The sequence below is a fragment of the Somniosus microcephalus genome, chromosome 4 (assembly GCF_052327205.1).
Source record: "Somniosus microcephalus isolate GS21.2 chromosome 4, FLI_Smic_1.0, whole genome shotgun sequence".
Classification (NCBI taxonomy): Eukaryota; Metazoa; Chordata; class Chondrichthyes; order Squaliformes; family Somniosidae; genus Somniosus; species Somniosus microcephalus.
In genome coordinates, this window is record NC_140990.1 from 88,364,088 (window position 1) to 88,381,860 (window position 17,773).

The following is a 17,773-nucleotide window of genomic DNA, read 5'->3' on the forward strand; positions in this document are numbered from 1 at the left end:
TTAACACAATAGTAAGGAAGGATATTAGCTCTGATGATGTAGAATCTGTATGGGTAGAGCTGAGAAGTACCAAGGGACAGAAAACGTTAGTGGGAGTTGTATACAGAACCCCCAAACAGTAATGCCGAGGTTGGGGATGGCATTAAACGGGAAATTAGAGACGCGTGCAATAAGGGCACAGCAGTTATCATGGGTGGCTTTAATCTACATATAGATTGGGCTAACCAAATTAGTAACAATACTGTGGAGGAGGAATTCCTGGAGTGAATACGGGATGGTTTCTTGGACCAATATGTCGAGGAACGAACTAGATATCAGGCCATATTAGACTGGGTATTATGTAATGAGAAAGGATTAATTAGCAGTCTTGTTGTGTGAGGCCCCTTGGGGCGGAGCAATCATAATATGATATACTTCACTCTCCATCTTAATGAAGAATTCTTTGACTCAGAGACTAGGGTCCTGAATTTAAATAAAGGAAACTATGATGGTATGAGGTGTGAGTTGTGTAGGATGGATTAAGGAATGTTACTTAAAGGGTTGACGGTGGATAAGCGATGGCAAACATTTAAAGATCGCATGGATGACCTGCAGAATTTGTTCATCCCTGTTTGGCATAACAATAAAACAAAAAAGGTGACTCAACCGTGGATAACACAGGAAGTTAGGGATAGCATAAGATCCAAGGAGAGCACATATAAATTGGCCAGAAAAAGCAGCAAACCTGAGGATTGGGAGCAGTTTAGGATTCAGCAAAGGAGGACAAAGGGATCAATTAAGAAGGGGAAAATAGAGTATGAGAGTAAGCTTTCAGGGAACATAAAAACTGACTGTAAAAGCTTCTATAGATATGTGAAGAGAAAAAGATTGGTGAAGTCAAGTGTAGGTCCCTTGCAGTCAGAATCAGGGGAATTAATAATGGGGAACAAAGAAATGGCAGACCAATTAAATACATGCTTTGGTTCTGTCTTCACAAAGGAGGACACAAATAACCTCCCAGAGACGTCAGGGAACATAGGGTCTAATGAGAGGGAGGAACTGAATGCAATCAGTGTAGAGAAATGGTGTTAGGGAAATTGACGGGATTGAAGGCCGATAAATCCCCAGGGCCTGATAATCTACATCCTAGGGTACTTAAGGATGTGGCCCAAGAAATAGTAAATGCATTGCTGGTCATCTGCCAAAATTCTATAGATTCTGAAACAGTTCCCATGGATTGGAGGGTAGCTAAGGTTACCCCACTATTCAAAAAAGGTGGTAGAGAGAAAACGGGGAACTACAGACCGGTAAGCCTGACATCGGTAGTGGGGAAAATGCTAGAGTCCATTATAAAAGATGTAATAGCAGAGCACTTGGAAAACAGTGACAGGATCGGACAAAGTCAACAGGATTTACAAAAGGTAAATCGTGCTTGACTAATCTACTGGAATTTTTTGAGGATGTAACTGGTAGAATAGATAAGGGAGAACCAGTGGATGTGGTGTATTTGGACTTTCAGAAGACTTTCGATAAGGTCCCGCATAAGAGATTAGCGTGTAAAGTTAAAGCACATGGGATTGGGGGCAAGGTACTGACTTGGATAGAGAACTGGCTGGCAGACAGGAGGCAAAGAGTTGGAATAAATGGCTCTTTTTCCAAGTGGCAGGCAGTGACTAGTGGGGTACCGCAGGGATCGGTGCTAGGACCCCAGCTATTCACAATATATATTAATGATCTAGATGAGGGAACTGGATGTAATATCTCCAAGTTTGAGACGACACAACGCTGGGTGGGCGTGTGTGCTGTGAGGAGGATGCCGAGAAACTCCAGTATGATTTGGACAGGTTTGGGTGATTGGGCAGATGTAGTATAATGTGGATAAATGCGAGGTTATCCACTTTGGTGGCAAAAACAAGAAGGCAGCTTATTATCTGAACAGCAATAGATTGGGAGAAGGGGGAAGTGCAACGAGACCTGGGTGTCCTTGTGTACCAGTCGCTGAAGGTAAGCATGCAGGTGCAGCAGGCGGTTAAGAAGGCAAATGGTATGTTGGCCTTCATAGCGAGAGGATTTGAGTACAGGAGCAAGGATGTCTTGCTGCAGTTGTACAGGGCCTTGGTGAGGCCACATCTTGAGTATTGTGTGCAGTTTTGTTCGCCTTATCTGAGGAAGGATGTTCTTGCCATGGAGGGAGTGCAGCGAAGATTCACCAGACTGATTCCTGGGATGGCAGGAATTACATATGAGGAGAGATTGGGTCGATTAGGCTTATATTCGCTAGAGTTTAGAAGAATGAGAGGGGATCTCATTGAAACTTATAAAATTCTAACAGGACTAGACAGACTAGATGCAGGAAGGATGTTGCCGATGGCGGGGGAGTCCAGAACCAGGGGTCACAGTCGAAGGATAAGGGGTAAGCCATTTAGGACTGAGATGTGGAGGAATTTCTTCACCCAGAGAGTGGTGAACCTGTGGAATTCTCTGCCACATAGGGCAATTGAGGCCAATTCATTAAATGTATTCAAGAAGGAGTTAGATATATTTCTTGAGGCTAAAGGGATCAAGGGATATGGGGAGAAGGCAGGGACAGGGTACTGAATTTGGATGATGAGCCATGATCTCATTAAATGGCGGAGCAGGCTCGAGGGGCCGAATGGCCTACTCCTGCTCCTATCTTCTATGTTTCTAAGCAGGAGTCGGCCATTTGGCCCTTGCAGCCTGCTCCGCCATTCACTAAGATCCTGGCTGATCTTCTACCTCATCTCCACTTTCCTGCACTATCCCCATATCCCTTAATATTCAAAAATCTATCGATCTCTGTCTTGAATATACTCAACGACTGAGCCTCCACAGCCCTCTGGGGTAGAGAATTCCAAAGATTCACCACTCTCTGAGTGAAGAAGTTTCTTCTCATCTCAGTCAGCTGTGGCTCAGTGGGTAGCACTCTCGCCTCTGAGTCACAAGGTTGTGGGTTCACGTCCCACTCCAGGGACTTGAGCACATAAATCTAGGCTGACCCTCCAGTGCAGTGCTGAGAGAGTGCTACACTGTCAGAGGTGCCGTCTTTCAGATGAGATGTTAAATCGTGGCCCCGTCTGCTCTCTCAGGTGGACGTAAAAGATCCCATGGCACTATTTCAAAGAAGATCAGGGGAGTTATCCCCGGTGTCCTGGCCAATATTTATCCCTCAATCAACATAACACAAAAAACAGATTATCTGTTTATGATCACATTGCTGTTTGTGGGAGCTTGCTGTGCGCAAATTATCTGCCACATTTCCTACATTACAACAGTGCCTACACTCCAAAAGTACTTCATTGGCTGTAATGCGCTTTGAGACGTCTGGTGGTCATGAAAGTCGCTATATAAATGCAAGTCTTTCGTTTTCTTTCTAAATGGCCGACCCCTTATTCTGAGACTGTGACCCCTGGTTCTAGACTCCCCAGACAGAGGAAACATCCTCCCTGCATCTACCCTGTCAAGCCCTGTAAGAATTTTGTATGTTTCAATGAGATCACCTCTCATTCTTCTAAACTCTAGAGAATATAGGCCTAGTCTACTCAATCTCTCCTCATAGGACAATCCCCCCATCCCAGGAACCAGTCTGGTGAGCCTTTGTTGCACTCCCTCTATGGCAAGTATATCCTTCCTTAGGTAAGGAGACCAAAACAGTGCACATTACTCCAGGTGTGGTCTCACCAGGGCCCTATATAATTGCAGTAAGACGTCTTTATTCTTATACTCAAATCCTCTTGTAATAAAGGCCAACATACCATTTGCTTTCCTAATTGCTTGCTGTACCTGCATGTTAACTTTCAGTGATTCGTGTACAAGGACACCAAGGTCCCTCTGAACACCAACATTTCCCAATCTCTCACCATTTAAAAAATACTCTGTTTTTCTATTTTTCCTACCAAAGTGGATAACTTCACATTTCTCCATGTTATATTCCATTTGCCATATTTTTGCTACTCACTTAGCCTGTCTATATCCCCTTGAAACCTCCTTGCATCCTATGTAGTATACAGCAACACACATAAATGCGACGGAAAGATGGCTCCCAACTTCCCTTAACTCCAACCCTCTGATTTCTGTTCTGTAGCCATCTTTCCATCCATTCTGCTGCCTGGCCCTTCACTCCACACGGCCTGACCTTGGTCATCTTCTAGATCTTACATACTGTTTATGGATAGCAAGCTGGTTACAGAACAGAAAACAGAGAGTAGGTGTTAGGAGTAGCTACTCAGACTGGCAAAAGGTGGAAAGTGGTGTTCCACAGGCTGGGCCCACTGTTTACATAAACGATTTGTACTCAGGAATCAGAAGAACAATTTCAAAATTTGTTGTTGGCACCAAGTTGGAGGGTAAAGTTAATACTGAGGAAGACTGTGACAAAATACAAGAATATATTAATACCTTTGCAGAATGGGCATGTAATTGACAAATGAATTTCAGTATAGATAAGTGTGAGGTGGTGTATTTTGGTAGGAAGAATGAGGAGGCCACATACTACTTGGAAATTAAGAGTCTAAATAGGGTAGAGGAGCAAAGTGATCTCGGGGTCCAGATACACAAATCACTAATAGTAACAATGCAGGTTAATAAAGCCATAAAATAAGCAAACAATGCACTGGGGTTCATTTCTAAAGGGATAGAATTTAAGAGCAGAGAAGTTATGTTAAACTTGTATTGTATCTGGGCAGCACGGTGGCATAGTGGTTAGCACTGTTGCCTCACAGCGCCAGGGACCCGGGTTCGAATCCGGCCTCGGGTGACTGTGTGTGGAGTTTGCACATTCTCCCCGTGTTTGCGTGGGTTTCCTCCGGGTGCTCGGGTTTCCTCCCACAGCCTGTCTATATCCCCTTGAAGCCTCCCTCTGTACCCAGGTCCCTCTGTACATCAGCATTTCCCAATTTAAATAATACTCTGCCTTTCTGTTTTTCCTACCGAAGTGGATAACTTCACATTTATCCATGTTATACTGCATCTGCCATGTATTTGCCCACTCTCTCAACTTGTCTAAATCGCCCTGAAGCCTCTTTGCATCCTCCTCACAACTCACAATCCCAACTAATTTCGAGACGTCAGCAAACTTGGAAATATTACATTTGGTCCCATCATCCAAATCATTGATATAGATTGTGAATAGCTGGGGCCCAAGCACTAATCCTTGTGATATCCTACTAATTACAGCCTGCCAACCTGAAAATGACCCATTTATTCCTACTCTCTGTTTTCTGTCCGTTAACCAATCCTCACTAGTATATTACCCCCAATCCCATAAGCCCTAATTTTGTTTCTTAGGCAGTCCCTTGGAACCGAGGATGACTTGCTTCCACATTAAAAATGAGTTCTCAGGTGACTGATGAGTTCATGCGGGACCTACAGTCTGTCACAGGTGGGGCAGACGGTGGTTGAAGGGGCAGGTGGGTGGGGTGCTTGGGTTGACGTGCGCTCCTTGTGCTGCTTGCGCTTGGCTTCCGCTTGCTCCCAGCGAAGAGACTCGAGGTGTTCTGCGCCTTCCCGTATGCTTCTCTTCCACTTTGTGCGGTCTTGGGTAAGGGATTCCCAGGTGTCAGTGGGGATGTTACACTTTTTCAAGGAGGCTTTGAGGGTGTCCTTGAAGCGTATCCTCTGCCCACCTGGGGCTCTCTTGCCGTGCCGGAGCTCGGAGTAGAGCGCTTGTTTTGGGAAACTCGTATCGGGCATGCGGACGATGTGACCCGTCCATCGGAGCTGATTGAGCGTAGGCAAAGCTTCAATGCTGGGGATGTTGGCCTGAGCAAGAACACCGATGTTGGTGCGCCTATCCTGCCAATGGATTTGCAGGATCTTGCGGAGGCAGCGTTGGTGGTACCTCTCCAGTGCTTTGAGGTGCTTGCTGTATATGGTCCATGTCTCTGAGGCATACAGCAGGGCGGGTATCACTGCTGCTCTGTAGACCATGAGCTTAGTGCCAGGTTTGAGGTCCTGGTCTTCAAACACTCTCTTCCTCAGGCGACTGAAGGCTGCACTGGCACACTGAAGGCGGTGATGGACTTCGTCGTCGATGTCTGCCCTTGTTGACAGTAGGCTCCCGAGGTATGGAAAGTGGTCCACGTTGTCCAAGGCCTTGTCGTGGATTTTGATAATCGGGGAGCAGTACTGTGTGGCGGGGGCAGGTTGGTAGAGGACCTTTGTCTTACGGATGTTTAGTGCAAGGCCTATGCTCTCGTATGTTCCAGTGAAGGTGTTGACGATGGTTTGGAGTTCGACCTCCGAGTGAGCGCAGACGCAAGCATCGTCTGCAAACTGTAATTCGACAACAGAGGATGGGACAACCTTGGATCCGGACTGGAGGCGACGGAGGTTGAACAGTTTCCCGTTTGTTCTGTAAATTAGCTCCACTCCAGTGGGGAGCTTACTGAGGGCGAGATGAAGCATTGCAGCAAGGAAGATCGAGAAGAGCGTTGGTGCGATGACACAGCCTTGCTTGACCCCGGTCCGTACATGAATTGGGTCTGTGGTGGAACCGTTGGTCAGGATCACGGCTTGCATGTCGTCATGAAGCAGGCGGAGGATGGTAACAAACTTTTGAGGGCAGCCGAATTTGAGGAGGACACTCCATAATCCCTCACGGTTGACGGTGTCGAAGGCCTTTGTGAGATCAAAGAAGGCCATGTACAGCGGTTGGTGCTGTTCCCTGCATTTCTCTTGTAGTTGACGCGTGGTGAAGATCATGTCCATTGTGCCCCTTAGTGAGCGGAATCCGCATTGCGACTCTGGGAGGAGCTCTTTGGCCACTGGGAGCAGGCGATTGAGGAGGATTCTTGCGATGACTTTCCCTGTGGCAGACAGCAGGGAAACTCCTCTGTAATTACCACAATTGGACTGGTCAGCTTTCTTGAAGATGGTCACCTTTCTTGAAGATGGTCACAATTAAGGCATCTCTGAGATCGCCTAGCATGCTCTCCTCCTTCCAGATAAGAGAAATGAGTTCATGAATTCATGCCAGTAGTGCTTTTATTTAATAACCTCTTGTGTGACAACTTATCGAATGCCTTCTGAAAATCTAAATACACCACATCCACTGGCTCCCCTTTATCTATTCTGCTAGTTACAACCTCAAAAAACTCTAACAGATTTGTCAAATATGATTTCCCTTTCATAAATCTGTGTTGACTCTGCCCAATCTTATTATTATTTTCTAAGTGCCCTGTTACCATGTCCTTAATAATAGATTCTAGCATTTTCCCTACTACGGATGCCAGGCTAACAGGCCTGTAGTTCCCTGTTTTCTCTCTCCCTCCTTTCAACAACAACAACTTGTATTTATATGGCACCTTTAACGTAGTAAAGCATCCCAAGGCGCTGCACAAGAGTATTGTAAGACAGAAAATTTGACACCGAGCCACATAAGGATAAATTTTGGCAGGTTACGAAAAGCTTGGTCAAAGAGGTAGGTTTTAAGGAGCATTTTAAAGGAGGAAAGAGAGGTAGTGAGGCAGGGGATTGCAGAGCTTAGGGCCGAGGCAACAGAAGGCACGGCCACCAATGGTTGAGTGATTATAATCAGGGATGCTCAAGAGGGCAGAATTAGAGGAGCGCAGATATCTCGGGGGTTTGTGGGGCTGAAGGACATTACAGAGATAGGGAGGGCCGAGGCCAAGGAGGGATTTGAAAATAAGGATGAGAATTTTGAAATTGAGGCGTTGCTTAACTGGGAGTCAATGAAGGTCAGCGAGCACAGGGGAGATGGGCGAACGGGACTTGGTGCGAGTTAGGACATGGGCAGCGAGTTTTGGATGACCAAGTTTACGTAGGGTGGAATGTGGGAGGCCAGCCAGGAGTACATTGGAATAGTCAAGTTTAGAGGTAACAAAGGCATGGATGAGGGTTTCAGCAGCGGATGATCTGAGGCAAGGGCCGAGATGGGTGATGTTACAGAGGTGGAAATGGGCGGTCTTTCTTAAATAGTGGGGTTACATTTGGTACCATCCAATCCGCGGGAACCATTCTAGAATCTGGAATTTTGGAAAATGACAACCAATGCATCCACTATCTCTTTGGCCACCTCTTTCAAAACCCTAGGATGTAAGCCATCAGGTCCAGGGGATTTATTGGCTTTCAGTCCCGACCTTGGTTTGTAAAGAAGTCTCTCATGCAATACTTTGTCAAAGGCCTTTTGGATGTCCAGGTACACTGCACCATTTAATTTGGGATACGCCCCATTTAATTCGGGACGTCGTCTCTTTCAAAAAAGTCTAAGAAGTTGGTTAGGGAAGATCTATCTATTAACTCTGATTCGCTCTCCACAGATGCTGCCTGATCTGCTGAGTATTTCCTGTTTTTATTTATAATAGAGAAGGGTGAAGCTGTGTCTGTGCCTTTAAAGGCAGCTGCCCAGACACAGGGTGCTGTCCCTTTAAGAACGAGTGACGGGGACAAACCAGATTCCCCTCTCAGGTTTTCTGGGGAGGACGTCAGGACCCCAGCGCGCAGGCGCAGGACAGGCTCTGCGCGGTCGCCGAGCGGAGCTGCAGGTCGGCGGGAGCAGGGTCGGGAGATTAATAAACTGCGGGTAGGCCGCGCCGCAGGGTTTATAAAATTGGACAACGGCCTCAGGCCCGAATGAGATCCAGCGGCTGAATGTGTTCCACCGGACGGCAGCGGTGAGGCTTTTTCCTCGGTGACAGGCCCAGGTTATGCGCCGCCATCTTGGTGGAGGAAAAACAGACTGGTTCCACCTGCAGCAGGGCACATGCGTGGCCATCTTGGTACAGGAACAGAGAGTGGGCGTGGCTTCAGGGTCCCAGGAGAGACACTCATTGATTTTATTCTCACTCTGCACACAGCGGGTGGAGAACTGAACCCAACCAGAGTAAAAGGAGGGGGAAAACTGGGAGTGGAGGAAAGAAATGTTGGAGTTGGTGCGATGGGTTTGGATTTCAGCACAGGGAGGAGGGAAGAGAGTGTGTAGGACGGGGATTTACAGCTTTGGGGGAGTAAAAGAGGAAAAATGTTCCATAGAAACTAGAATTGTCTGTTCTGAATTTCTATCCTGTACTTAGTGCTGACTTTTGTAAACTCCTTTTACAGGCTGTTAGAAGGGGCGGATTTGCAGACAGGAAACTCAAACCAAACATCACGTCAAGATCTAACAGAGTCACTCAATTCATCAGGACCCGAATATCATCGGCCTCTGAATGTGGAAGGAGAAATGTTTGTCTGTTCTGTCTGTGGGAAAAGATTTCAAACATCAGTGTGACTAGAAAAGCACCGAGACACACACACCCAAGTGAGAATGTTGCAGTGCACTGACTGTGGAAAGAGCTTTAACCAGTTACACAGCCTGAAAAAACATCGCACCATTCACAGCGGGGAGAAACCAGACACGTGTTGTGTGTGTGGACGAGGCTTCAACTGATCATCCAACCTGGAGAAACACAAGGACACCCGCACCACGGAGAAACCCTGGAAATGTGGGGACTGTGGGAATGGATTCAATTACCCATCCCAGCTGGAAACTCATCGACACAGTCACACTGGGGAGAGACTGTTCACCGGCTCTGTGTGCGGGAAGGGATTCACTCACTCATCTGCCCTCCGATCAGACCAGCGAGTTCACAGTGATGAGAGACCTTTTAAATGCGCCGATTGTGGGAACTGCTTTAAAAGTTCTGAGGGACTAATTCAACATCAGCGAGTTCACATTGATGAGAGACCGTTCAGTTGCTCTCACTGTGGGAAGAGGTTCAGGCATTCTTGCAACCTCATTGTGTACCAGCGAGTTCACACTGGGGAAGAGGCCGTTCACCTGCTCCGTGTGTGGGAAGGGATTCATTTGTTCTTCACAACATCTGAGACGCCAGCGAGTTCACACTGGGGAGAGACCATTCACCTGCTGTGTGTGTGGGAAGGAATTCACTCAGTCATCCCACCTCACTGTACACAAGCGAGTTCACACTGGGGAAGAGACCGTTCACCTGCTCCATGTGTGGGAAGAGATTCATTAAATCATTTCACCATCTGAGACAGCAGCGATTCACACTGGGGAGAGGCCGTTCACCTGCTCCGTGTGTGGGAAGGGATTCACTCAGTCATCCAACCTGCTGACACACCAGCGAGTTCATGATCGACTGCAGGGGTTGGATTCTGCTGATATTGCTGCTGTTAATCACATCCAGGACTGAACCATATTCATTCTGGTAGTTCGCATTTGTTTCTGCTGATGTTAATAACTCCTATAACTGGGCTGGAGTTTAATATTTTGATATGTCAAATAAATCAGCTTTGTTTCAAACACACTGTGTCGAGTCCTTGATTTCTCCAAGATAAGAGGAGACTAATTGATGTCCTGTTACTGACTGCTCCATTTTTGGGCCTTTTCTCCTTTCTATCTCTAGATTATTTCACTTCTCATACCTTCGGTTACTCTCATGGACAAGTCCCAGCTCCCCATACATTCCAGAGTGCCTCTCCCAGCCTTGGTATCTGGGGAAGGTATTGGTAACACGCCCAGGGTCACTAAACACAAAAGCCAGTCTGTTAATCACTGCCAGCGACTGGACTTAGCATGTGACCCACAGCATCTCTCTCACCTTCGATGTGTGAATGGAGCATCATGCCTCAGAACCTGGTTTTAAATTTAAATCCACTCAGCAAATGTATTTAACAAGTAAACACATCACATCAAATCATTGGCAAAAAGCCAGAGGGGAGATTAGACATTTTTTGCTCCGTGAGTTGTTGTGATCTGAAATGCAGTCTGAAAGGGTGGTAGAAGCAAATTCAACAGTAATTTTCAAAAGTGAATTGGATCTACTTAAAGGAAAAGTTTGCAGGGCTGTGGGGAAAGGGCAGGGGAGTGGGACGAATTGGCAGCTCTTTCAAAGATGATCACAGCCCTATAAGGCAGCTCGATATTCACAGGAGAAAGGCTGATATCTAACCCCGAGAACAGAGAAAGATCCCAACTCTCTGAAAACTCCTTGAATTCTTTCTAAAAGCCTTTCAAATGCTGACCGATTCCTTCCTTCTTTTGAAATTCCACTTCCGTGCGCCGGGGGTGCAGGCAGTGCTAGGCACAGAGGGAGCAGCAAACCGGGTTCAGAGAGGGCAGGCTGGGTGTACCTTACCCGGGGTTTTCCGATGAGCAGCAAACCGGGTTCAGAGGTTTACCCTGAGATTTCTGATTGAACAGGTTAATAAGGCCGTTAAAAAAACAATCCAAGCACTGGGGTTCATTTCTAGAGGGATAGAATTGAACAGCGGAGAAGTTCTGTTAAACTTGTATTGAACCTTGGTTAGACCACACTTGCAGCACTCTGCACAGTCCTGGTCTCCATGTTATCAAAGGATACAGAGGCACTGGATAGGGTGCAAAAAAGATTCACAGGGATGATGTCAGAACTGAGGGGATATACTTATCAGGAAAAACTGAACAATCTGGGGCTGTTTTCTCGAGACCTGAGTAGCATGGATAGAGGATTGGTTAACGGACAGAAAACAGAGAGTCGGGATAAACGGACCTTTTTCAGGTTGGCAGGCTGTAACTAGTGGGGTGCGGCAAGGATCAGTGTTGGGGCCTCAGCTATTTACAATCTATATTAATGACCGAGATGAAGGGACCGAGTGTAATGTATCCAAGTTTGCTGATGATACAAAGCTAGGTGGGACAGTAAGCTGTGAGGAGAACACACACAGTCTGCAAAGGGATATAGATAGACTGAGTGAGTGGGCAGTAAGGTGGCAGATGGAGTATAATGTAGGGAAATGTGAGGTTATTCACTTTGGTAGGAAGAATAGAAAAACCTGAATATTTTTTAAATGGTGAGAAACTTTCAAATGTTGGTGTTGAGAGATATTTGGGTGTCTCCATGAAAGAATCACAGAAAGCTAGCATGCAGGTACAGCAAGCAATAAGGAAGGCAAATGGCATGTTGGCCTTTATTGCAAGGGGGTTGGAGTATAAGAGTAAGGAAGTCTTGCTACAATTGTACAGGGCCTTGGGGAGACCACACCTGGAGTACTGTGCATCCAGGAAAGCTTTTTGAGCCAGCATGTAGAAAGGCCTATAAGAGAGGGGGCGGTACTGGACCTAATTCTAGGGAATGTAGCTGGGCAAGTGGTAGAAGTGTCCGTAGGAGAGCATTTTGGTGGCAGTGACCATAATTCGGTGAGTTTTAAGGTAGTCATGGAAAAGGAAGATGGACCGGAAATAAAGGTTCTAAATTGGGGGAAGGCCGATTTTAATATGATAAGGCAGGATCTGGCCCAAGTGGACTGGGACCAGCTACTTAGAAACATAGAAGATAGGAGCAGGAGTAGGCCATTCGGTCCCTCGAGCCTGCTCCGCCATTCAATGAGATCATGGCTGATCATCCAAATTCAGTACCCTGTCCCTGCCTTCTCCCCATATCCCTTGATCCCTTTAGCCTTAAGAAATATATCTAACTCCTTCTTGAATATATTTAATGAATTGGCCTCCACTGCCTTCTGTGGTAGACAATTCCACAGGTTCACCACTCACTAGGTGAAGAAATTCCTCCTCATCTCTGTCCTAAGTGGCTTACCACTTATCCTTAGACTGTGACCCCTGGTTCTGGACTCCCCAACCATCGGGAACATCCTTCCTGCATCTAGTCTGTCTAGTTCTGTTAGAATTTTATGAGTTTCAATGAGATCCCCTCTCATTCTTCTAAACTCCAGCGAGTATAAGCCCAATTGACCCAATCGCTCCTCATACGTCATTCCTGGCATCCCAGGTATCAGTCTGGTGAATCTTCGCTGCACTCCCTCCATGGCAAGAACACCCTTCCTCAGATAAAGCGACCAAAACTGCACACAATACTCAAGATGTGGTCTCACCAAGGCCCTGTACAACTGCAGCAAGACATCCTTGTTCCTGTACTCGAACCCACTCGCTACGAAGGCCAACATGCCATTTGCCTTCTTAACCGCCTGCTGCACCTGCATGCTTACCTTCAGCGACTGGTACACAAGGACACCCAGGTCTCGTTGCACTTCCCCTTCTCCCAATCTATTGCCGTTCAGATAATAATCTGCCTTCCTGTTTTTGCCACCAAAGTGGATAACCTCGCATTTATCCACATTATACTGCATCTGCCCAATCACCCAACCTGTCAAATCATACTGGAGTTTCTCTGCATTCTCCTCACAGCACACATGCCCACCCAGCTTTGTGTCATCTACAAACTTGGAGATATTACATCTAGTTCCCTCGTCTAGATCATTAATATATATTGTGAATAACTGGGGTCCTAGAACCGATCCCTGCGGTACCCCACTAGTCACTGCCTTCCACTCGGAAAAAGACTCGATGAGTGTGGTAACAGACTTTCTCATGTGAATATAGAGCTGGAGTATTGGGTCGTGATGTGTTTGGTGTTCATCTTGTTGACTCTACAATTTGAGTCTTGTGGTTTCAGACACCAGATAATCAAGCTCACAACAACAGATTGTCTTTTACTGACTTTATTAACAGCACTGCAAAGATACAGAGTATAGTTACCTGATTCGGATAACAGGGATAATACAGTGGATTCAGAGCTCTCTTCTTCCCAGGTCTGTTCTAACAAGCTGTGACTACACTGGCGATATTTATAATTAACTTGTTTACTACATCATTGACCTGGCCCTGCCCAAACCATAACCACAAGGATATCTGTGATTGTTCTGACTGTGACCACAAGGCTGTCACTATCACACACACACACCATTTCCTTCTTTCACATCTCCATACACAGACCATCTCTTTACACATCCCCTTTCTACACAATTACAGCCGACATGAGCAAGGACATGAGGCTCATTAAAAGACACACTCATTTCATGACAGCAAAGGTTACACTGGGACAAATCTTCAGTTATTTTCATTACAGGCACAATGCAGAGTAAAGATGAGACTTGCATTTATACAGCCTCTTCCATGACCTCAGGACATCCCAAAACACTTTACAGCCAATGAAGTGCTTTTGAATCGTACTCACTGTTGTAATGTAGAAAACACGGCAGCCAATTTGTGCACAGCAAGCTCCCACAAACAGCAACGTGATAATGACCAGATAATGTTTTATTTTAGTGATAAATATTGGCCAGGACACCACCGATCACTCCCCTGTTCTTCATCTCAATAGTGCCATGGGACCTTTTCCACCCGAGAGAGCAGACGGGGCCTCGGTTTAATGTTTCATCTGAAAGACGGCACTTCTGACAGTGCAGCACTCCCTCAGTACTGCACAGGAGTGTCAGCCTAGGTTCTTGTGCTCAAGTCTCTGGGCTGGGACTTGAACCCACAACCTTCTGACTCAGAGGCGAGAGTGCTGCCCACTGAGCCAAGGCTGATACAGCAGCACCTCAACACTGCCTCATCACCCTGCAAGCTTCTGTTCAATAGATTTGCTGAATAACTTTAAAACCAGGTTTGCAGGCGTGATGCTCTATTCACACATCGAAGGTGAGAGAGATGTTGTGGGACACACACTAAGTCCAGTAGCTGAAAGTGCTTAACAGACTGAGTTTGTATTCAGTGATCCCGGGCGTGTTACCGATACCTTCCCTGGATACCAAGGCTAGGAGAGGGACTCTGGAAGGTATGGGGAGCTGGGACTTGTCCATGAGAACAACTGAAGGTATGAGAACTGAACTAATCGCGAGTTCAAAAGGAGAAAAGGCCCTAAAATGGACATCAATTAGTCCTTTATCTTGGAGAAATAACAAACACAACACAGCCCAGTTATAGGGGTTAATAACATTGGTAGAAACAAACATAGGATGTGATTAACAGCAGAATCCTACGCCTAGTCACTTATGAACTTGCTGGTGTCTCACCAGGTAAGATGATCGAGTGAATCCCTTCCCACACACGGAGCAGGTGAATGGCCTCTCCCCGGTGTGAACCCATTGGTGTGTCAGCAGATCCTTTGCACTTTTAAAGCTCTTCTCACAGTCAGCACATTGAAAAGCTCTATCAAGGTGAACAAGTTGGTGTGTCAGCAGGTGGGATGATTTAGTGAATCCCTTCCCACACATGGAGCAGGTGAATAGCCTCTCCCTAGTGTGAACCCCTTGGTGTGTTCAAAGACTGGATGCATGAGTGAATCCCTTCCCACATACAGAACAGGTAAACGGCCTCTCCCCAGTGTGAACTCGCTGGTGTTGAATGAGGAGCGATGACTGCCTGAAGCTCTTCTCTCAGTGAGTACAACTGAATGGTCTCTCGTCGGTGTGAACAAGCTGATGTTTAATAAAATCTGCACAGAGTTTAAAGCAGTTCCCACAGTCAGAGCATTTAAAAGGTCTCTCATCAGTGTGAACTCGTTGGTGTAAGTGGAGGCTGGACGAGAGTGAATCCCTTCCCACACACGGAGCAGGTGAACGGCCTCTCCCCGGTGTGACTGCATTGATGAGTTTTCAGCTCAGATGGGTAATTGAATTGCTTCCCACAGTCCCCACATTTCTACGGTTTCTCCATGGTGCAGGTGTCCTTGTGTCTCTCCAGGTTGGACGATCAGTTGAAGCCTTGTCCACACACACACGTGTACGGTTTCTCCCTGCTGTGAATGGTGCAATGTTTTTTCAGGCTGTGTAACTGGTTAAAGCTCTTTCCACAGTCAGTGCTTCTTCTTCTTAGGCAGTCCCTCGGAACACTCTCACTCGGGTGTGTGTGTCTCAGTGCTTTTCCAGTCACACTGATGTTTGAAATCTTTTCCCACAGACAAAACAGGCAAACATTTCTCCTTCCACATTCAAAGGCCAATGATATTCGGGTCCTGATGACTGGAGTGACTCGGTCAGATCTTGATGTGATGTTTGGTTTGAGTTTGCGGTGTGTAAATGCTGCCCTTCTCACAGCCTGTAAAAGGAGTTTCCAAAAGCCATCACTGTGAGTCCAGAATAGAAATTGACAAGATTCTCTCCTCCTGGTTCCTGGGCAAGGGGGCCGCACATGCGCCCTGCTGCTCCCGGAGCCTCTCAAGATGGCAGCCGTTACCCCGGGCCTGTCACTGGGAGAAAGCCCCGCAGCTGCCGCCCCGTTACATAGTAAATCCATTACATTCATTGACCAATTATGGTCAACAATATAAATACAACAATAAATTTTACAGATAAATCAATAATATTTACAGTACAAACTGTAATTATTTAATAAACCAAGAATCCGTACACACCAGTCCAACTGGCATCGCTCAATCATTCAGTCATTCATTCCTCCATTTGTCCATTCGTTCACTCAAGCTTAAGTTCCATTGTACATAACTGCATACATGTGTGCCATTTCTATCTGCATGCATGCCTATGTGTTCGTTCATCCATCCAGCAGGCCTCACGCTCACCGAGTGACCCCCGTCCTGGGGAGCGGGCCTTTCATTTGGTCGAACGTAAGTTCCATTGTGTATGCGTGACTATATTTGTATCCGCATGCGTGCGTTCACTAGAGCATTCGTTCGTTTAAGGAAGGCTTTAACACCACAACATACAAAGTCCCATAACCATATCAAAAAATCACTTAAGACTTCAAGTAAACTACTTTTAACCAGAACACGAAACTTCTTCAACAAACAAGTAATACCAGTTCTACGCCAGTGCTATTGGCCCTCTAATAACTCCTCGCCTTCACTTGATGTTATCCAACCATATAATGTCATAATCCTTGTCCACAGTCTTCAACCTTTCCACAGAAAAGAAGCCGACCACTTTCTCAAATCCCGTAAAAGAAGAAAACGAGTACTCAAATTTCCTTCTTCTTGCTGTCATCACTCACAGGACCCAGCCATCAAGACATTCATTATTCCTTGCCGATATTACTTTGTTTTGCCTTTTACTTTTTCACTTTTATCCCGTTCTCTTTTCCCATCTTATGGCTGTTCAAGCACCATACTATAGATAGGAACAGTCTGTCTTTCCTCCACCAACTGGCAGCACAAACCCGATCCCATCACCGAAACAAAGCCTCACAGCTGTCACCAGATGGAGCACAGACGGGGCCGCTGGAACTCATTCGGGCCGGAGGCCGTTCTTCACCTTTAGAAACCGTGCAGCATGCTCACCCACAGCATCTCCCGACTCCGCTTCTGTCGACCAGCCGCTCCGCCCTAGGCCCCCGGCCTGAGGTCCTCCGTGCTGGGCCTCCCGCCTAGAACACTCTCCTCTGGGTCTTCCACCCTGGGCCTCCTGCACTGGGCCCTCCGCACTGGCATTCCCTACAGCCGGGGTGTGGAGCAGACCGTTCACACAGCACCGAGCAGAGCTGAGCTGCTGAGAATCTCGCAGCCTCCCCCGGGGTTCATGAACCCGCTCCCGGAGCTCGGGGTGTGAGCGGCCCGCGTCCCCCCGGGGTTCATGAACCCGCTCCCTGAGCTCGGGGTGTGAGCGGCCCGCGTCCCCCCGGGGTTCATGAACCCGCTCGCGGTGTGAGCGGCCCGCGTCCCCCCGGGGTTCATGAACCCGCTCCTTGAGCTCGGGGTGTGAGCGGCACGCGTCCCCCCGGGGTTCATGAACCCGCTCCCTGAGCTCTCTCACCTGATGTGTCCGCGGCTGCTGCCAAGTTCCGCGCATGCTCAGCTCACCTTCTGTTGTTCAGGTTTAAAGGTCAAGCCCCGCCCCTCACACACTCCGATTGCTTGGAGGACCCGCCGCCCGCTCGGTCCTCCAGCCCCGCCCCGCTCTTCCTGTTGGTCCGGAGCTCCCGTCAATCACCCGGGCAGTGTGAGCTGAGCATGCGCGGCCCTTGGCAGCAGCCGCTGACACATTATCCGCCTCCCCACAACTACCCGCCAGTTTAAGACACATA

The 17,773-nt window shown here is 47.3% G+C and overlaps 1 protein-coding gene across 1 annotated transcript in view; it reads right to left on the minus strand.

The window, feature by feature from the left end:
* LOC147119468 (uncharacterized) overlaps window positions 1–17,549 on the minus strand; it is a 59,630-nt gene extending 42,081 nt beyond the window's left edge. Inside the window, exon 1 of the mRNA XM_085984100.1 lies at window positions 16,553–17,549. The gene's annotated coding sequence lies outside the window, so the exon portion shown is untranslated. The remainder of the gene's footprint in view (window positions 1–16,552) is intronic.
* Between the last annotated feature and the right edge of the window lie 224 nt (window positions 17,550–17,773).